The following is a 22807-nucleotide window of genomic DNA, read 5'->3' as shown; positions in this document are numbered from 1 at the left end:
GGTAAGAAAGTATTAGGCTTTGGAGTTGGGGGTAGGTCTGTAATGTGAAACAACTTGTCTTTTCTTCTCCCATTGTTATAAATAACTTATAATGCCAAACCTCAGATTTTTACTTTTTTTTTTTTTCTAAGCTGCTAAAACCATTCTCTTCCACCTGGTTTTACTGTAATTTGGAAAAGGAAAAAATGTCACCCCTTTAAAAGATAAATATATTTTGATAACATACTAAGTTCAGTCAATGGTGGCACAAATACAAGCAATAAATATTTGATTTCTATTTATTGCATGCTTTTACATTTTTCTATAATAAATTATTTTCAGCTGACAATAAAGACTATGAGCGGCCGGGCACAGTGGCTCAAGCCTGTAATCCCAGCACTTTGGGAGGCCGAGACGGGCGGATCACGAGGTCAGGAGATCGAGACCATCCTGGCTAACATGGTGAAACCCCGTCTCTACTAAAAAAAAAAAAAATACAAAAAATTAGCCGGGCATGGTGGCAGGCGCCTGTAGTCCCAGCTGCTCGGGAGGCTGAGGGAGGAGAATGGCGTGAACCCGGGAGGCGGAGCTTACAGTGAGCCCAGATCGCGCCACTGCACTCCAGCCTGGGCAACAGAGCGAGACTCCGTCTTAAAAAAAAAAAAAAAAGACTATGAGCAAAAAGAAGGAATAAACTAAAACATTTCATCTAACTACGATAAACATCTAAAATGAGGTGTGCAGCTTAAGTGTCTTTAACTACTTTAACACCAGGCTATTCTTAGGTTTCACTTCTGTTTTTGAAGTTTTCATCAGTTAAGCAGTTTCAAATAAGGATGAAAAATATTCTCTTAGAGTTAAGAAGCCTATTAACATTTTATAAAAATAGCATTATTTGTGAAAACATCTGGAGCCTAAGATAGTTCCCATCTTGAAAATGCTAACATCATTTATGACATGAAGTCAATATATACCTCCCTTCCTCTCTCCCTTCCTCTGAGACAGGGTCTCACTGTTGCCCAGGCTGGAGTGCAGTGACATGATCATAGCTCACTGTAACCCTGAACTCCTGGGCTCATGTGATCCTTCCACCTCAGACTCCAGAACAGCTAGAACTACAGGCACTTACCACAACACCCAGCTAATTTTTTTTTAAATTTGTGTACAGACAGGGTCTCATTATGTTGTCCAGGGTAAGTCTTTTTAATATAAATCACCTCTGTGGCTTTTAAAAAAATAATTTATTCAGGGGAAATTCACATAAAATTGACCACTTTAAAATGAACAAGTTGGTGGCATTTAGTGCAACCACCAACTCCTTTTAGTGTCAAAATACTTTCATGACTCTAAAGTAAAACCCCTTATCCATTACGCACTTTCTCCCCACTATGCCCTCCACCCCCAATCTAGACTCTGTCTCTGGATTTAACTATTCTGGATATTTCATATAAATGGAATAATACAACATGTGACCTTTTGTGTCTGCCTTCTTTCAGTTAGCATAATATTTTCAAAGCTCATTCATGTAGTATCACATATCACATTTCATTCCTTCTAATGACTGAATAATCCACTGTGCAGGAACAACTGGCTCTCTTTTTGTGGAAAAATGAACTTAATCCACACCTCTCAACACACACAAAATTTAAGATGGATCATAGACCTAAATGTAAAATCTAAAACTATAAAACTTGTACACAGACCAGGCACAGTGGTTCATGCCTATAATCCCATCACTTTGGGAGGCCAAAGTGGGCGGATCACTTGAGCTCAAGAATTTGAAGCCTGGGCAACATGGTGAAAACCCATCTCTACAAAAAATACAAAAATTAGTTGGGCATGGTGGTCCGTACCTGTAGTCCCAGCTACTTGGGAAGCTGAGACAGGAGTATCGCTTGAGCCCAGCAGAGGTTGCAGTGAGGCAGAGGTTGAGACAGCTTGCAGTGAGCCAATTATGCCACTGTACTCCAGCCTCAGTGACAGAGGAAGAATGGTCTCAAAGAAAAATAAAAAAAAAAGCCAGGCACAGTGGCTCATGCTTGTAATCCCAGCACTTTGGGGGGCCAAGGCGGGCAGATCACGAGGTCAAGAGATCAAGGCCATCTTGGCCATCATGGTGAAACCCCGTCTCCACTAAAAACACAAAAATTAGCTGGGTGTGGTGGCACGCACCCATAATCCCAGCTACTCGGAAGGCTGAGAGGCAGGAGAATCGCTTGAACCCAGGAGATAGAAGTTGCAGTGACTTGAGATCGTGCCACTGCACTTCAGCCTGGGGGGCAGAGCAAGACTCTGTCTCCAAAAAAAAAAAAGATAATAAAAAAGGCAAGAAAATAAAGAATGACAATGGTCATACTCTCAGAGGCATCTGAACCAGGGCAACTATCTTGAGTAGCAGCTGGGTAAAATAAAGCTGAGACCTAATGGGCTACATTCCCAGATGATTAAGCATTCTAAATCACAAGATGAGACAGGAGGTCAGCACAAGATACAGATCATAAAGACCTTGCCGATAAAATATCTTACAATAAAGAAGCCAGCCAAAACCAACCAAAAGCAAGATGGCAATGAGAGTGACCTCTGCTGTCCTCACTACTACACTCCCACCAGCACCACGACAGTTTAGAAAGGCCATGGTTACATCAGGACGTTACCCTATATGGTCTAAAAAGGGGAGGCATGAATAATTCACCCTGGTTTAGTATATAATCAAGAAATAAGCATAAAAATGGACAAGCAGCGACTGGCACAGTGGCTCACACCTGTAATCCCAGCACTTTGGGAGGCCAAAGCGGGTGATCACCTGAGGTCAGGAGTTTGAGACCAGTCTGACTAACATGGTGAAATCCCGTCTCTACTAAATACAAAAAATTAGCTGGACATGGTGGCGCACACCTGTAATACCAGCTACTTGGGTGGCTAAGGCAGGAGAATTGCTTTAAACCGGGAGGTGGAGGTTGCAATGAGCCGAGATCACACCACTACACTGCAGCCTGGGCAATGAAAGCAAGACTCTGTCTCAAAAAAAAAAAAAAAAAAGGACAAGCAGCAGCCCTTGGGGTTGCTCTGCCTACAGAGTGGTCATTCTTTTATTCCTCTACATTATTTTTTTTCTTTTTCGAGATGGAGTCTCGCTCTGTAGGCCAGGCTGGAGTGCAGTGACATGATCTTGGCTCACTGCAACCTCCGCCTCCCAGTTTCAAGTGATTCTCCTGCCTCGGCCTTCTGAGTAGCTGGGATTACAGGCACGTGCCACCTTGCCCAGCTAATTTTCGTATTTTTAGTAGAGACAGGGTTTCACTATGTTGGTCTGGCTGGTGTCGAACTCCTGATCTAATGATCTGCCCACCTTAGCCTCCCAAAGTGCTGGAATTACAGGTGTGAGCCACCGTGCTCAGCCTCCTCTACTTCCTTAATAAACTTGCTTTCACTTTACGGACTCGCCCTAAATTCTTCATTATGTCAGATCCAAGAACCCTCTCTTGGGGTCTGGATCAGGACCCCTTTCCTGTAACAATACTGTAGGTAGGAAAACCATGGAAGGCCTCTTTGAGGAGATAATATTTGTTCAGAGACCTGCGTAAAGTAAGGGAGTGATATACAAAATAAAGAAAGTTGTATGTACAACAACTGCACATACACAAACAACAACTGCACCCAAGTAGCTGGGATTACAGGTGCACGCCACCACGCCCGGCTAATTTTTTGTATTTAGTAACACAGTGGTTTGCACCTATACTCTCAGCTACTTAGGAGGCTGAGGCAGGAGGATCACTTGAGCCCAGGAGTTTGACGTTGCAGCGAGCTACAATCACACCACTACACTTCAGCCTGGGTGACACTGAGACCCAATTTCTAAACAAAAAAATAAACAATAAACCAACCTACCACAGGGTTGGCATATATACATCATATTAATCTGTTCTGTATATTATGGTTTATGTGCACACGCAAAAGATTCAGAATATTTTATTCTCTTAGGAGGTTAAAATATTGCCTCTGCAACCTTGTTTGTATACTTAATTTGTTCTAAGTCCCTCTTCATGGCTAAGAAAGAACTTAAAAAACTAAAACAAAATTGCATTTATATATTATGTTTTCATTAGATGTTTTCTCTCTCTCTCCTATTGGGAGGAAAAAGACAAGCTATGATTTGGGACAAAATATTTGCAACTGACAAAAGGACTTGTATCCAGAATATATGAAGGGCTCTCAAAATGCAATAAGATAAATAATCCAATTAAAATACAGGCAAAAGATATGCATAGACATTTCATCAAAGAATATATATAAATGGCAAATAGGCACATGAAGTGATGTTTAACATCATTTGTCACTAGGGAGATACAAATTAAAAACACAGTAAGATACCAAAATGCCTATTTGAATATTTAAAATTAAAAGACAGACATTATCAAATGTTGTTGAGAATGTAGAGCAACTTGAATTCTACTACACTGCTGGAAAGAAAATAAAAATGGCACAAGCACTCTGGAAAAGTCTGCCATTTCTTTAAAACTTAAACATATACCTATCATATGTCCCAGCCTTTTTAAGTAATTGTCCAAGAGAAATTAAAGCATATCCATATAAAGACTTGAACACAGGCTTGGGCACAGTGGCTCATGCCTGTATTCCCAATACTTTGAAAGGCCAAGATGGGCGGATTGCTTGAACCCAGGAATTCAAGAGCAGCCTGGGCAACATGGCAAAATGCAGTCTTCACAAAAATTGAAAAATTAGCTGGGCATGGTGGCACATGCCTGTGGTCCCAGCTACTTGGGAGGATCACATGAGCCAAAGAGGTTGAGGCTACAGTGAGCCAAGATCGTCTCGTGCCATTGCACTCCAGCCTGGGTGACAGAGATCCTATCTCAAAAAAAAAATTTAAAAAAAAACATACACAAATGTTCACAGCAGCTTTGTGATGGCCAGAAACTACAAACAACCCAAATGTTATCAACAAGTGAATGGATAAAAATACTTATGGTACATCTATACAATGTAATACTACTACGCAATACAAAGGAATAAAGTATTTACATGCAAAACATTTAAAAAATTCATAATAATTACACTGAGTGAAAGACAAAGATTATATAGCGTATGATTCCGTATATATAAAATCCTAGAAAATGCACACTAATCTGACAGAACGCAGATCAGTGGTTCCCTGGGGTAGGGAGGTCAAGTAGGGAGAGAAGGAGGTATTACAAAGGAGCCCAGGAAAACTTTTGGGGAGAAGCGGTGATACGTTCAATATCTTCATTATGGTGATGGTTTCATGGGTACATATATATATGTCAAAACTTATTATATACTCTATGTGCAACTTATTGTATACCAATTATGCCACAATAAGACTGTTTTTCAGCCAGTGGCAGTGGTTCACACTTGTAATCCCAGAACTCTGGGAGACCGAGGTGAGTGGATCACCTGATGTCAGGAGATCACATCACTGTACTCCAGCCTGGACAGCAGAGCAAGACTCTGTTTCGAAAAACAAAAATTTTTTTTCACAGGCAAAACATGCACAGTCCCCTTTACCACTACCATCACCTTCCCCCAAAGAAAGGAAAACAGCTGCTCCAACAGCTTTAGGCAACTGCTGAAAACAGGAAGCAAAGAGCAACTGAAACTGTAGGGTAAGCCTGGTTAGCAATGGGCACTGAATATTCTTTCCCTCAAAACGGTATGCCAATAAAATGCTGATAGCCACATGTAGTAAGACCACTATCTTTAAACTACAATGAAAGGAAAATTTGTCCCTCCCATAATTACCCTCTCATTACTTAACATAATGTTAAGAAAAGTTCAAGAATTATGATGTAGTACAGTAACATTCTTCATGCCATGCCCAAATTGATAAAAGTATATAAATAGCAGTCAAGGCCGGGCGTGGTGGCTTAAGCCGGAAATCCTAGCACTTTGGGAGGCCAAGGTGGGTGGATCATTTGAGGTCAGGAGTTCGAGACAATGACTCTAGTAAAAATGGAAAAAAATTAGCTGGGCAAGGTGGCGTATCTCTGTAGTCCCAGCTACTCGGGAGGCTGAGGCAGGAGAATTGCTTGAACCCGGGAGGCGGAGGTTGCAGTGAGCTGAGATTGTGCCACTGCACTCTAGCCTGGGCAATAGAGCAAGACTCCATCTCAAAAAAAAAAAGCAATCAGCACTTCTTCTCATGACAATTCTGCATTCAGACAAAATGCCATGCTGCTAGAGTTATACATTGGCAAACGCTCTTTAAAAAGTCATTTTACATGGCCGGGCGCAGTGGCTCAAGCCTGTAACCCTAGCACTTTGGGAGGCCGAGACGGGAGGATCACAAGGTCAGGAGATCGAGACCATCCTGGCTAACACGGTGAAACCCCCGCCTCTACTAAAAAATACAAAAAACTAGCCGGGCGAGGTGGCGGGTGCCTGTAGTCCCAGCTACCCGGGAGGCTAAGGCAGGAGAATGGTGTAAACCCGGGAGGCAGAGCTTGCAGTGAGCTGAGATCCGGCCACTGCATTCCAGCCTGGGCGACAGAGTGAGACTCTGTCAAGAGAAAAAAAAAAAAAGTCATTTTACATGTCTATTTCAAGTCAGGTGAGTAATTCATTTGGAATAAAGTAAGAAGCACTTTAACAATATGTAGAGCAGGTCTATCAGGCGAAGTGTTTAACACATGGCAGTTTGAATCAAATACTCATTTTTCAATGGAAAAAGTATGTCAACGTAGATAATAGGGTAATAACAACAGTATGAATAATCACTAGTTTCTACTTCACTGAAATTTTAATTTTGTATTTAAAATACAAAACTTGGGTGGTTCACACCTGTAATCCCAGCACTTTGGGAGGCCGAGGCAGGTGGATCACCTGAGGTCAGGAGTTCGAGACCAGCTGGCCAACAAGATGAAACCCTATCTCTACTAAAAATACAAAAATTAGCCAAACATGCTGGCAGGCACTCTTAATCCCAGCAACTTGGGAGGTTGAGGCAGGAGAATCACTTGAACCTGGGAGGCAGAGCTTGCAGTGAGCCAAGATCATGCCACTGTACTCTAGCCTGGGTGACAGAGCAAGACTCCATCTCAAAAAAAAAAAAAACAAATAAAAAACTTGGCATTTTTAAGTTTTATAATCAACCCATTCATTCTCATTCTAAGAACATTGACCTAAAACTTAAATGGAAAGGATAATTTTAAATAATTTCTTCAAATTTTCTCACCAGCCTGAAACTTATTTTGGTCTCTAAATACAACAACTTTCACTGCTTATTACTTACGTTAAAGTAGTTTCTGGAAAAAGAGAAGTTAAAGCTATATCCTCCACTTGTATGCCTCATATTGTACTAAACAGCCACATTTTATTCCGTCTTTGATAACCCCAATCCTTGGCAGATGAGCAAGTAAAATCAATAAACTATAGTAGTTAGTCACTTGGTTTTATCATTATGTTGTGATTAAGGGTCCTCTCTGTAACACAGCCACAAACCAACTTACTTACAAATACATCTCCTTAAAAACATGGAAAGTCAGATGCAAGTTTACTTTATCTACCAGTACTGCTGAAAAACTAAATCCTCATATTTGTAGTTAACAGTGTCACCTATAACTCAAAGAACAGCACTGTGAAATAAGCTATAGCTTTTTAAAGTATTTTGTAAACTTTAATCCTTATCATCACAAAACACATGAAAGGAGATATATATATGTATATATACACACACATATATAAAACACTTTAAGTGGGGGTGGGAGGTGGGTGAGTGATGAGAAATTACCTAATGAGTACAATGTACACTCAGGTGATGGTTACACTAAAAAGCCATACCACCGCTATGCTATATATCCAAAACTGTACCCCCTAAATCTATAAAAATTACAAAATAAAATAGTTTGAGATGAAAAAATGCCTATTTTTCTAGAAGACTCCTTAAAATTGTTGCATTTAAATTATGTTAAGTGTTTCACTACCTCTCATCATTTTTTAAACAGTTCATGATAAGTTTTTTTTGTTTGTTTGTTTTTTAGTTTCTTTGAGACAGGAGTTTCACTCTTGTTGCCCAGGTGGAGTGCAATGATGCAATCTTGGCTCACTGCAACCTCCGCCTTCCAGATTCAAGTGATTCTCCTGCCTCAGCCTCCCAAGTAGCTGGGATTACAGGCATGCACTACCACGCCTGGCTAATTTTGTATTTTTAGGACAGATGGGATTTCACCGTGTTGGTAAGGCTGGTCTCGAACTCCTGACCTCAAGTGATCCACCTGCCTCCCAAAGTGCTGGAATTACAGGCATGAGTCACTGCACCCAGCCTATAAACAAGTTTTTTTGTTTGCTTTTCATTTCATTATTTTCATTCAGAGTTCTTTATGTCATTTGTCCCAAATTGCACTACACATTCCTGTCAAAGGCCAACACTCATAGTTCACACACCAAAGTGATGCTGACGGTTAACAAACTCCAACTAATATCGCACTTACCCACACACATCACTCGCTCTCCTCTTACCCTACTTTACTTGTTTTTTGCACGTAACACTTACATTTGACAGTTTGTATTCTGTCAATCTCTCCAAAATATAAGCTCCATAAGGAAGAGGAATGTTTTATTTGCTGCTCTATCCCCAGCATCTCGCAGGGTAGACTTAACAGACAAATAAATGAACCACTAAACCTCTATACATGGAGTCCTTTGCTTTTCAGAAGCCTATTTTTGTGTAAGCCTGAAAATGCAAGAATAACTGCACAAGTCCTTTTAATGCTCTAAATGAATATTCGTGAAATCTTACTCTTGGTTCACAAATACATAAGATTCTTGGCTTGATTAACGTAATATTGTGCTAACATTTCAACATCAGGCCTTGGAACAAAAGCTTCCTTGTTCTCTGAAGGAAAAAATAACAAAGTTGAGAAGAGATCTTGTCGAGTGAGAAATGCAGTACCTGTTGCCTTGACAATTTGTTTTTCTTCTTCAAGCAGCTACATGCTCCTATCTGTAGTCTGAAATTGTAACTAGAAACTACAAATTTATTTCATCTGTTGCTAAAGTTTTAAAAAACATACAAAAAAGACTGGAATTTTGCTACGTTCTCATCAACATTCTATTGCTACTATCCTGCCATATCCCATAGACTGCTATATATTTGTTCTACATCAACACATTAAGGTTGCTTCTAACTGAATGTTTTGAATAATACCAGACCTTCAACAATAACATGGTTATTGACACAAAGGAACAAGAGAGCATGTAAGGAAAACATTTTAAAATATTGAGCTATTTCTTCAAAACACTGCCATAATTAACTGAGGTCTTCAAAAGCATACAGGTATAAACAAGCTGCACAATTTTTACATTCAGACCATATATAACACTTTGCACCTTTAGTAATGATTCCTGAATACTCCTTTAAAAAAAAAAAATAGGGCAAGGTACAGTGGCTCACACCTATCATCCCACCACTCTGGGAGGCCAAGCCAGGCGGATCTCTTGAGCTTATGAGTTCGAGACCAGCCTAGGCAATGTGGCAAAACCCCCATCTCTATAAAAACATGCAAAAATTAGACAGGCATGGTGACGGGTGCCTGCAGACCCAGCTACTCGGGAGGCTGAGGTAGGAAGATTGCTTGAGCCAGGAAGGCAGAGGTTGCGTGAGCCAAGATCGCATCACTGCACACTCTAGCCTAGACAACAGACAAAGACTCTGTCTAAAAAAAAAAAAAAAAAAAAGGCAGATAAAAAACGGCTTTATTTCAAAAAAGAACTCATTCTCTTACCAATGGACTCCTGCTCACCATTCAACTTTGGTTCAGCTCTTTTTTTTCCTCTTACAAAATAATTTAAAAAGATAAAATCAGAAAGGCATAAATAACCAGACCACAGTATTTCTACCTTTTAATAAATAAATTCGCACTCAAGGTTTAGTCCACCTATATGGTTAAAATTCAGAGATATGCATGAGTTCAATGCCTTAATAATGCTAACATAATAACAGCCAACATTTATTGAGTACTTACTATTTTTCATGTATGAATCTAAGCAGTATAGTACATATTTCAACTCATTGACTTTTCAGAACAACCCTATATGTTAGGTACTATTATTCTCATTTTACGAAGAAGTAAACAGGAAAGAGAAGTTAGAAAATTTGAAGTCACAGAATTATACTGTAGTTAAGAGTACAGATTCTGGAGCCACATTGCCTGAGTTCAAAACCTGGCTCTAACATCAACTAGCTCTATGACTAAGCAAATTATAAGCACTACAGTTCTTCCATTGCAAAACAAAAGTCGGAACAAGAATGCAAGATGCTAACAACAGAGGCTGACACATGGAAATTGGTCAATAAACTGTTTATAATGCTTGAGTGCAAGATGTTTGAATACTTGAGGCCTCAGCACAATACAGTACTTTATGTCTGGAGGAATGAGTAATAGGCCTCTACTTTTGGAGTCAAAATCTCAGAGTGTCCACTACGTATCAGAGGCTGTAGCAATTTCACACATTTATCACGTCAATTAAAGTATCCTAAATCTAAGGACAGCTATAGCTACATGTTTGTTTCCTTTCTTCCTGGAAGCTCTCAGATCTATAGAGAATTATTTCAAGATTTACTTCACCAAGTCTACTTCAAAAGTAAACAAGTAATTCAAGGCTTAAAAAAATGGCATTGGCCGGGCGTGGTGGCTCACGCCTGTAATCCCAGCACTTTGGGAGGCTGAGGTTGGCGGATCACGAGGTCAGGAGATCGAGACCATCCTGGCTAACACAGTGAAACCCCGTCTCCACTAAAAATACAAAAAATTAGCCGGGCGTGGTGGCAGGCGCCTGTAGTACCAGCTACTCGGGAGGCTGAGGCAGAAGCACGGCGTGAACCCGCGAAGCGGTGTTTGCAGCAAGCCGAGATCGTGCCACTGCACTCCAACCTGGGTGACACAGCAAGACTCCATCTCAAAAAAAAAAAAAAAAAATGGCATTTACTGGCCGGGTGCAGTGGCTCATGCCTGTAATCCCAGCACTCTGGGAGGCCAAGGCGGGCAGATCACGAGGTCAGGAGGTCGAGACCATCCTGGCTAACACAGTGAAACCCCGTCTCTACTAAAAATACAAAAAAACAGCCAGGTGTGGTGGCACATGCCTGTAATCCCAGCTACTAGGGAGGCTGAGGCAGGGGAATAGCTTGAACCCAGGAGATGGAGGTTGCAGTGAGCTGAGATGGCACCACTGCACTCCAGCCTGGGTGACAGAGCAAGACTCCGTCTCAAAAAAAAAAAAAAAAAAGGCATTTACTGACTTCAGATTTGTGAAAGACTCTAATGTTAGGCCAGGCGCGGTGGTTCATGCCTGTAATCCCAACACTTTGGGAGGCTGAGATGGGCGGATCACCTGAGGTAACGAGTTCAAGACCAGCCTGGCCAACATGGCAAAACCCATCTCTACTAAAAATACAAAAATTAGCTAGGCATGGTGGTGCATACCTGTAATCCCAGCTACTAGGGAGGCTGAGGCAGGAGAATCGCTTGAACCCAGCAAGCGGAAGTTGCAGTGTGCTGAGATCGCAAATCTGCACTCCAGCTTGGGCAACACAGAGACTCCATCCTAAAAAAAATTTAAAAAGCCAGGTATGGTGGCTCACATCTATAATCTCAGCACTTTGGGAGGCCGAGGCGGGTGGATCACAAGGTCAGGAGTTCAAGACCAGCCTGGCCAAGATGGTGAAACTCCATCTCTACTAAAAATACAAAAAAAAAAAAATTAGCCGGGTGTGGTGGTGGGCACCTGTAACGCCAGCTACTCGGGAGGCTGAGGCAGAGAATTGCTTGAACCCAGGAGGCAGAGGTTGCAGTGAGCTGCGACTGTGCTACTGCACTTCAGCCTGGGTGACAGTGAGAATCCATCTAAAAAAAAAAAAGAAGTTCTAATGTTTACTCTTCAAGCCACAGCTTGGTCTTATTTACACAGCATGATACTAGTTAAATACTTATTAAAATAACTTAAAATTCTTACAATTTTGATACAGCATGTTTGAGCTATTTCAATCTACACACTATTATTCTAGCTGGTTTACTTAGCAGCTCTGAAACAAACTAGATAGAGATACACAAATGCCTAACTAGATTCTAACATGACTGCTTTAAAAAGTGTACAAAATATTTTTCAAGGATAGTCAAATACATGTACTACTCATCTTTAAAGGCAAATGAGACAAAATAGTGTAGAAGAGCAGAAATCTGTAAAATATTTACACTAAAATGAACTCAAAAATTTCATTTTCTACAATATTCTGACCCAAAATCAGAGCGTAACAAAAGCACGTCCTGTCCTTATGAATTTATAGAGGATAATTTTATGACAAACACAATGGTAGAAAAAGAACATGTAACACAAATACTAACTGATCATATTAAAGATAAACTAGGGCGGGTGCAGTGGGGCTCACGCCTGTAATCCCAACACTTTGGGAGGCCGAGGCAGGTGGATCATGAGGTCAGGAGTTCAAGACCAGCCTGGCCAACGCAGCGAAACCCCATCTCCACTAAAAATACAAAAAAATTAGCCAGGCGTGGTGGCTGGCGCCTGTAATCCCAGCTACTTAGAAGCTGAAGCAGGAGAATCGCTTGAACCCAAGAGGCGGAGTGAGCGGAGATCGTGCCATTGCACTCCAGCCCGGGCGACAGTGTGAGATTCCAAATCAAAATAAATAAAAATGAAGATAAACTAAGCAGAAAAAATAAACACTGTCAATAAACCTAAATGTGAAAAAGCAAAACCATACAACTTATAGAAGAATATAGAGATGAATAGCCTTACAGATCAAAAGGTAGGGAAGGCTTTCTTGCATAAAAGACAAAAAATGCAAACCATTTTGGGATTCACTTTCCCCATCTGTCAAATGAAGGCACTGAACTTGGAAGACTCTCAAGTTTCCTTCCAGATGTAGAAACAGATTTATGGATCCAGATTCTGTAGAGGTCACAGTGTTTTTTTACAATTTTTTACAATCAGTTGCCCACATTTATAAATCAGAAAATTCTGTATAACATATGAATTTGGGCTGGGCGCAGTGGCTTATGCCTATAATTCCAGCACTTTGGGAGGCCGAGGTGGGCAGATCACCTGAGGTCAGGAGTTCGAAACCAGCCTGGCCAACATGGTAAAACCCCATCTCTACTGAAAATACAGAACTTAGCCAGGCGTAGAGGCGCTTGCCTGTATTCCCAGCATGCCTGTAGTACTCAGGAAGCAGAGGCAGGAGAATTGCTTGAACCTGGGAGGTAGAGGTTGCAGTGAGCTGAGATCAAGCCAGCCTGGGCGACAAAGTGAGACTCCGTCTCGGGGGAAAAAAAAAAAAGAGTGTGAAATGAAAGAGCCTGCTTGTAGTATCTGCTTGGAAAGAAAAGACTGAAATCTGATGCCTGAAATTCAGCGGCTTAAAAAAAAAATCAGCAAGCTTGTTGAGTATTAGCATGTTTTCGTTACAGATGCCCAGTGGGATATGTATTTTTATAGGCTCCTTGGTTTAATGGGGTTTCTTTAATGTTTTATTTTAGGTTCATCTTAAAATACTGTGAAATATTTCAAACACACAGAAAATAATATAATGATCATTTGATATGTCTACTACGCACCTTCTTTATCAAATTTTAACATTTAAAATTAAGGGCCGGGCACGGTGGCTCACGCTTATAATCCCAACACTTTGGGAGGCCAAGGCGGGTGGACCATGAGGTCAACAGATTGAGACCGTCCTGGCCAATATGGTGAAACCCCATCTCTAATAAAAATATAAGTTAGCTGGGCATGGTGGCATACACCCGTAGTCCCAGCTACTCGGGAGGCTGAGGCAGCAGAATCGCTTGAAGCTGGGAGGCGGAGGTTGCAGTGAGCCAAAATCGTGCCACTGCACTCCAGCCTGGCAACAGAGCACAACTCCATCTCAAAAAAAAAAAAAAAAAACAAAAAAAAAAAAAAAAAACACAATGCAACCCTTACAAATTTTTTTAACTTTTTTCTTTTTTTCTTTTACTGTTTACTGAATTCTTTTTTTTTTTTTTTTTTTTTGAGACACTCAGAGTCTTGCTCTGTCGCCCAGGCTGAAGAGCAGTGGCAGATCTAGGCTCACTGCAACCTCTAACTCCCAGGTTCAAGCGGTTCTCGTGTCTCAGCCTCCCGAGTAGCGGAGACTACAGGCACGCGCCACCATGTCCAGCTAATTTTTTATATTTTTAGTAGAGACAGGGTTTCACCATGTTGGCTAGGCTGGTCTCAAACTCCCAACCTCAGGTGATCCACCAGCCTTGACCTCCCAAGGTGCTGGGATTACAGGCGTGAGCCATCACACCAGGTCAGTTTACCGCACTAATTTTGTGGCTTTCCTTTTTTTTTTTTTGAGACGGAGTCTCGCTCTGTTGCCCAGGCTGGAGTGCAGTGGCCGGATCTTCCTCACTGCAAGCTCCGCCTCCCGGGTTTATGCCATTCTCCCGCCTCAGCCTCCCTAGTAGCTGGGACTACAGGCGCCCGCCACCTTGCCCGGCTAGTTTTTTTTGTATTTTTTTAGTAGAGACGGGGTTTCACCGGGTTAGCCAGGATGGTCTCGATCTCCTGACCTCGTGATCCGCCCGTCTCGGCCTCCCAAAGTGCTGGGATTACAGGCTTGAGCCACCGCGCCCGGCTGAGACGGAGTTTCACTCTTGTCGCCCAGGTGCGAGTGCAGTGGCACAATCTCGGCTCACTGCAACCTCCGCCTCCTGGGTTCAAGCAATTCTTCTGCCTCAGCCTCCCGAGTAGCTGGGAGTACAGGCATGCGCTGCCATGCCTGATTAATTTTTTGTATTTTTAGTAGAGACAGGGTTTCACCATGTTGGCCAGGCTGGTCTCGAACTCCTGACCTCAAGTGGTCATTCACTCTGCTCTAATTGCAAAGAATCCATGTAGCATACTTGTAAACTGCTTACCGGAATTTCTCTTTCCAGCTTTATCTCAGACTACTGCTCCACCAAACCCTTTTAGTGAGAACAATCTATTAACCATACCCTCAATACATCCACTTCAGCATCTTCTCCCTACTCTGAAGTGTTACTTTCTGTTTTTCCTGATCCCATCAAGCTACATTAATATTCCTTCACTCTGAGCAAAAAAAATCTAACATTTATAAAGAACTTAACGTGTGCCAGTATCACTTCAATTGAATTATTCTATTTAATCCACATAACCCTGTAAAATTTGTTCTACTTTTCCCTTCTCAAGGTGAGAGAAACTGAGTGAGCTTGTCTAAGGTTAACTGAGTTCCCCGAGGTTGCATGATGTTAAGTAGCAAGCCAGACTACAAAATCCAGGCCCTTATTTAAATGCAATGTCTCCTGGCTGAAAGTATGACTGTCTTTACTGCTCACATATCACTCAACATATGCTTTGTGATAGTTAGTATTTTGTGTTAGATGTCTAAAAAATAAATATTACATTTATTCAACAAAAATTTACTAAGAGCCTGTGTGCCAGGCATTGTTGACTACTGGGGCAAATCAGAGAGCATCTACAAATGAAGAGTAGATGAATTCTCTAGATATATGGACATCCCAGAAATATTGGTAAGTACGAAATCCCAAATAATAGGTACGCAGCAACTAACTAGATTAAAACCCATATCTATGTAAGTACTTTAAAAGAGCATAGTCGTAACATGATAAAGTTGTGGGTTTTTGTTTTGGGGGTTTTGTTGTTGTTTACTGTTTCATTGAATTAAGCTTTTGGTAAGAGAATTAAGCAACAGGGCCGGTGACAGTGACTCACGCCTGTAATCCCAGCACTTGGGAGGCCGAGGCGGGCGGATCCCCTGAGGCCAGGAGCTCGAGACCAGCCTGACTAACTTGGAGAAACCCCGTCTCTACTAAAAATACAAAATTAGCCAAGTGTGGGGACGCATGCCTGTAATCCCAGCTACTTGGGAGGCTGAGGCAGGAGAATTGCTTGAACCCAAGAGGCAGAGATTGCGATGAGCCAATATCGCGCCATTGCACTCCAGCCTGGCCAACAAGAGCAAAACTCCGTCTGGGGGGGGGGGGGAGAGAGAGAAAATTAAGCAATAAAAATACTTAAAAAATAAAACCCGTGTTTTATGTATTCCTCTTTCCCCATAAAACAGCAGAAATAGTCTAGAGAAAGATTAATGACCACCTCTCTGCATAACATTCTATTGTAATCTGGCTTTCTTTAGGAAGACATGATGTCTTCTGGTTAAGGGTGGCAGGTACTATAGGAGAATACTATCTTAATATTATTATTAAGTATAGTATTATTAATAACTTAATAACTAGTATTAATACTTAATATAGTATTAATACTAACTTAATAGTATTACGATAATATTAATATCTTAATACTATTAACTATACTTAATAGTAATTATTAAGTATAATAAATCTTCTTACAAACTTCTGGAAACTTGTAGCTGATTGTAAATTTTCATACAATGGCATAAAACCTTAGAACTGAAAGGAATCCTGCAGAACATCTCCTTCAGCGCCCCACCCCACCCCCACCCCCTCCACCACCTTATTTTACAGATTTGTTGGTTACTAAACCCTAAAACCTTAATTCTGGGTCAATGAGAGTAATGCAGCTACCTACACTGCTGAAATGTAGTGGTTTATACTGCAATGGAAATGCACTTCAGAAATAAAGTCTGTGTATGCTAGTACCAACCCTGCATGTGGAGTTTTTTATTTTAATTACTAACCAGCTACATTTTCTTGAACTTAACCTTCTTTTTTTTTTCACTCTCAGCTCACATCTATTTTTTTCTGTTTTCGAACTTAACCCTTTCAGGCCTCGATGTCTTCATTTGGATAAATTCTAACCGTTGTTGAAAAGCCACGTGGTAAATATTTTTGAAACATAATGCCTTCTCTACACAATAACACTAAGTTTTCACGGTAAATGACACAGTTTTTAATATTCTCCCTTTCACATTAGTCAGCAGTTTGCATCCGTTGCTTTAAGAGGCGAAATGAACAGTCCACAGACACTGGGAACCAAGTACAGTTCAATCCTGAAGAACTCATCGGCCCCTGGATCAGCGCGCACACGCCCCCTTGTAATGGTGACTAGTCATTTCGGGGCGCTGTACTTCAGAGCACGACCCCCCTCAAACATCAAGGCCCTAAAGGTGAAGGTCCAGGAAAATGTCGATTGGGACAGCAGCCTCTACCTGCTGCTTTCAGAAGCTGTGGCCTGCCGAAGTCAAACCCCCAAAACGTTCTTCTTACAACTAAGGGTTCAGGCCTCAAATCGGCATCTTGCCCTCTCCGGTTTCAGGGGCCCCAAAAAAAGGAGAGGAATAGGCCGCCACTGAACGGCTCAGCCCCCTGCCCAGGAGCTGTCCGGATGTTTTTTGTGGCGCCTTGCAATTCGCTGCGACCTTTCCAGGAAGTGCTTGCTACACACGGGCGTGTGGCAAGCGAGCTGACCGTTTCTCGCGGTCCTGCTAAAACGCTGTCAACCTGGCGCTCCACCACAGAGGCCCGCTGGCTTCTCGGGAGGCGACCGAGGGAGCTCAGGGGGCGGGGAGGCTGTTACGAGGAACGAAAAGACGGCCTCAGGGGTGGCCGGGGACAGCCCGGAATCAGCTGGAGGAAGTCAGCAGGACTGAGGAAAGGGCTACTACCCGCGTGAGGAAAGGGGGGAACGGGCGGAACGCGGCGAACGGCCGCACTCGGAGGCTGAGGCTGGGTCCCAGCAAGTCGGCGGCTGGGAAACAATGGCGCGAGCGTGACGTGAGCCGGAGACATCGCGGCGGCGCGGAGGAAGGGGCTGCCGTGGGGCGGGGGCCGCACCGAGGGAGTTGGAAGGCTTGCGGCGTCCGCGAACGCGCGGGCGGGGGCTCGGCCTAAGGAGACGGGCCTGGGGTCCATGGTCCCTGGGGGCCAGAGGCGGGGCCAGGCGGCGGCCGCAACCCTGGGGTCGCGTGCTCGGCGGCGCACCTCCCCACCTAGCTCCCCTCTCGCCCGCTCCTTCCCCGCCCGCCCATGGGTCCCGCCGCACTCACCCGCTCCAGCGCACGGCAACAATCCCAGCGCGCAACTGCCGCAGCAGCCTCGGCGCGCGCCCTCCCCGCCCTCGCCGCCCGGCACCGCCCCGCGCCGCCCCGCCGCTCACGCCCGGCCAGGGACCGGCGCGTTGTTCCGTCCCCTGGCTCCGCCGCAGAACTCGGCGAAGTCGACGCTCCCTGACCGCGCTGCGTCTGTATCTCCCGCGGGTCTGGAGATCTTCAAACGACGGAACACCGGCTTTGCGCTTCTGAGGGTGACGCACGTTGACAACTCTTCCATCTCCTTTAGGTCTCCATCCCTTGGCATTCTGCTTGCGCCCCTCAGCCGGCCCCGGGCTACCCTCTCCACTGCGTCTCATTCAGCTGAAGCTTTCCTTTGGGAGAAGAGGGCATCCTTTTTCCCAGTCACAGAATGTTTTGGTGTAATGGACCTCAAGGACCTTCATGCGTCCACAACCCCATGGCACCCTCGAATCCCCCTGATGGCTAAAAACACCAGCTTTGAAGTTTGTCAGAACGAGTTCGAGTCCCGGTACCACCACTTACAAACTGTAACCTCGGGCAAGGTACCTGACCTCCTATACCCGGTGCCCACATTTGTAACACCAGGATAGGAAACAACAGTCCCCACGTCAAAGGGTGTTGACGGGATGAAATCACACAATATAGATGAGGCCTTCAGCAGGGTCCTGGCACACAGTAAGCACTCAATAAGTCTTCACCCCACCACCAGCAACTCAGCGGGAAGACTCCTCAAATGCAGCCCTCTGTTTCCAGAGGACTGAATTCCTTGGTCCGGGCAGCTATCACCAGTGAGAAAATGTGTCTAAATTTCCACTCTCAGGGTCCAAATTCGATGCCTTGAAGCCACAGAGAACAAACATCTAATCTCTCTTGGACCTCTGACTTTTCAGATACTTTACTTCTATCACCTCTGCCCAAGGTCTTCTCATTCCACATCAGTGTCTCCAGTTCCTTCCATTGTTCCTCCTCTGCCCTGGTTTTGAGGGTCTTTATCCCTCTTATGCAAATGGTAGATTTGAGTGTGATTTCTTGAGAATATGTCACCCAAGACTGAACCAAATGCTTGTGGTATCATCAGAGCAAAGCAGGACTATAGCTTCCTCCTTTTGGGACCTATCGCTTTGCACTCCTGTGATAAAGTTCTTGGCACCCATACTGTTGACTCATATTGGGCTTGCAGTCAACCAAAACCTCCGCGTCTTTTTAGTAAATGCTCCACTGGAGCATTTCTACCCCTTCTTGTGCTTCTTAGCCAACTTCGCTTTGGGTCAGCTGAGCATAGACCTTGGGCCCCTCACCTTCTAAATTTCTCAGGATCTGTGGAAAAGAGGAATAGGGGTTGGAAGCTGGCATAACACAATCTTTAAACCAAGTGCATTTGAAAAAAGGCCAGGGAAGTGGGGCATGATGGCTCACGCCTGTAATCCCATCACTTTGGGAAGTCGAGGTAGGTGGATCATTTGAGGTCAGCAGTTCAAGACCAGCCTGAACAACATGGCAAAACCCCATCTCTACTAAAACAAAAATTAGCTGGGCATGGTGGCATGCACCTGTAGTCCCAGCTACTCAGGAGGCTGAGGCAGGAGAATCGCTTGAACCCGGGAGGCGAAGGTTGCAGTGAGCCAAGATCACACCACTGAACTCCAGCCTGGGCGACAGAGGAAGACTCCATCTCAAAAATAAAAGAAGAAAAGAAAAAAGGCCAGGGTTTGTGTCTAAAGACCATGGTACTGAGAGAAAAACAAATATACAGACACATACAAATGAATGTGATCACAACTGGGAAAAAAAACTGCACACACAAAAGACTACAGGGAAATATGTAGTTGATTATGTTGTTTTCTCTCAGTGATAAGATGGAGTGGTTTTTTCTTTGTACTTTTGTATTAATTTCTTAGGGTGTTTGTATTACTTTTATAATCAAGAACTTTGTTTTAAAAAATAAATCAAAAAAAATTTTTTAAATCAGAAAGATGGAATAACTTGGAAAAAAAAGACTGAAAACAAAGTTAAAAGATAACAGAATAAGGGGGAAATTATTTGCAATATACAAAAGACAAAGGATTTGTTTCTAAAGGACTCTTAACAAATCAATAAGAAAAAGAATGAATATGTAATCTCAGCACTTTGGGAGGCCAAGGCTGGCATATCATGAGGTGAGGAGTTCGAGACTAGTCTGACCAACATAGTGAAACCCCGTCTCTACTAAAAATACAAAAATTAGCCAGGTGTGGTGGCGCACGCCTGTAATCTCAGCTACTCAGTGTCTTAATTTAATTTAATGTAACTTAATTTAGGAGAGCTAAGTAATTAAACATGAGGCCAAAGTACATAAGAAAGCGGCAGCCCTTTATTGCAAATATGCACACACTCTGGGGTGAGGTTCTCTGGTCCACGAATGCGGGCCGAAGAAGTCACGCCCACTCCTGCCGGCAGCCGACTTTTATGCATTGGTACTGGAAGCGGGAGGGCAGTGGGCGGGATAAGGACGTGATAGGGGCGTCTCCATAGGTGTGGCTGGGTAAGTTTGGAGCTCTTCGGATTGACGTCACCTGACGCATGCTCGGTTGATCTGCATCTTCCGGGGCAAGGGCTGCATTTTCCCGCGCTGGGGAAAGTTGGTGAGGAAGAACCCAGAAGCAACATGGATTGTGCCTTCTTGTTCACCTTCCTCAATCTTGTCCCTTCTCCCTCACCCAAACACTCAGGAGGCTGAGGCAGGAGAATCACTTGAACCCAGGAGGCAGAGGTTGCAGTGAGCTGAGATTGCACCACTGCGCTCCAGCCTGGGTGAGGGAGTGAAACTCTCCCTCAAAAAAAAAAGAGAGAAAGAAAATTTAGAATCAGCTAAATTGCGTACCAACCGAGGAATGGCTAACTAAAATGTATAATATTTATATAATAAAATTCTATAGAGAATTTAAATGAAGCATAGGCAACACAGTGAGACCTCATCTCTACAAAAAGTTTTTAAAAATCAGCTGGGCATGGTGGCTCCAGCGTGTAGTTGCAACTGCTACTCAGGAGGCTGAGGTGGGAGGATCTCTTGAGCCTGGGAGGTCAAGGCTGCAGTAAGCTGTGATTGTGCCACTGCACTCAAGCCTGGGTGACAGAGAAAGACCCTGTCTCAAAAAATAATAATAATAAATAAAAAAATAAAAGAATTGACTTTGATCTGCATTTATCAACATGGATATATCTCAAAGTCGTATTTTTGAATGAAAATAGCAAGTTGTAGAATTATATATCTATATCTATCCATTATAGATAGATAGATAGATAGATAGATAGTATCAATATTTAAAAAATTATTCCCCCAATGCAAAACTTCAGGTAATCATGAAAAAACATCAAATAAACCCAAATTGAGGGAATATTCTACAAAACACTTGATATGTAATCTTCAAAAGTGTCAAAGTCATGAAAGCCAAGGAAAGACTGAGAAACTGTCAGAGATTATCCTATTCACAGATAGGAGACTAAAGAGATCTGATAACTAAACGCAATGTGGTATCCTGGAACACAAAAAGGACGTCAGTGAAAAAACTGATGAAACTGGAATAAGGTCTGTAGTTTTGTTATTAGTATCGTGCCAGTGTTAATTTCTTAGTTTTGAACCAGGGTTACATAAAATTTGTTAACATTAAGAGAAGCTGGGTGAAGGGTATGTTGAAACTTTCTATACTAGCTCTGCAACTCCTCTGTAAATCTAAAATTATTTCAAAATAAAAAGCTAGAACAGAACACACATAAATAATACCATTATTCCCTATTATCATACATTAGGTTTATGAAAGATTTTTAAAACAGGTCTGTAAAGCTACATGCCCAAAATATATCAGAAGTTATCTCTAAGCTAGGGATAAAGGACCATTATTTTATTGAGAGAATGTTCAAAGGGAGTATTAGTTTTCGTTTTAATGTTTTGGAAGATAAGTGTAATTATGTATTGCTTTTGTAACAAAAAGTTAATTCTTTTAAATGCAAAAGAATAGAACAATTTGGCCTCATGACTTTCAAGGGTAAGACAAGCCATGCCAACTCATGAAACAACCTTCTAACAGAGGGCTGGGAGGCTGAGGAACCATAAAGAGCTTGCTTGAGGTCTCTAAGTTGACATGAGCTGAAGAACCTGGGCACTGCTTGGCAAAAGAGGCCACCCCACTGTGGCCTTGGATGGCCTTTCATCAACTTCCTGCCCAGGCACTCATGTGACTGTCCTATCCAATCTGATCGACACTGTTTTCCCCAGAATACCAGAAAGTCTGAGTCACCCAGAATATGAGCAGCATTCACAAGCCACTCAACAGTTTTTCTGCTTCTTGGTAGAAGCTCTCCTCAAAACTATGCATTGAGTGCCTACTATGTGCCTAACACTGATGGATACAGACATGAGTTTCTGCCCTCATGGAGACTGCTGACTACTTGGAAGATGAACTCTAAACAAACAAAAAGTTGCTTTACTACAATTTTGATAAGTGCTATGCAGGAAAAGTAAAAGATGCTATGAGGGAGAACAAAATAGAGTCTAGAGTTAGGATCGGGTGAGGGTTGGGAAACAGTTCCCTGAGGAAATGACATCTCAGCTGAGATCTGAAGGACAAGTAGGATTCAGGTGAAAAAGTGAGAGGAGGGCGGGGTGCAGTGGCTCATACCTGTAATCCCAGCACTTTGGGAGGCTGAGACAGGAGGATCACTTGAGCTCAGGAGTTTAAGACCAGCCTGGACAACATAGCAAGACCCCATCTTAAAAAAAATTTTTTTTAAATTAAC

General features: G+C 42.8%; 1 protein-coding gene across 9 annotated transcripts in view; it reads right to left on the bottom strand.

The window, feature by feature from the left end:
• NT5C2 (5'-nucleotidase, cytosolic II) overlaps positions 1 to 18105 on the bottom strand; it is a 103706-nt gene extending 85601 nt beyond the window's left edge. For 5 of the 9 annotated variants that reach the window (XM_023206541.2, XM_023206540.2, XM_023206535.2 and 2 more), the window contains exon 1: positions 18008 to 18073. The gene's annotated coding sequence lies outside the window, so the exon portion shown is untranslated. Of the gene's footprint in view, positions 1 to 18007 lie in introns of all 9 variants that reach the window. The other 4 variants (XM_023206529.3, XM_023206530.3, XM_023206542.3 and 1 more) reach the window with 2 other exon arrangements.
• Between the last annotated feature and the right edge of the window lie 4702 nt (positions 18106 to 22807).

The sequence above is a fragment of the Piliocolobus tephrosceles genome, chromosome 9 (assembly GCF_002776525.5).
Source record: "Piliocolobus tephrosceles isolate RC106 chromosome 9, ASM277652v3, whole genome shotgun sequence".
In the NCBI taxonomy this organism is placed as follows: domain Eukaryota; kingdom Metazoa; phylum Chordata; class Mammalia; order Primates; family Cercopithecidae; genus Piliocolobus; species Piliocolobus tephrosceles.
The sequence above is the reverse complement of the archived record's forward strand: the minus strand, read 5'-3'. Positions and strand labels throughout refer to the sequence as shown.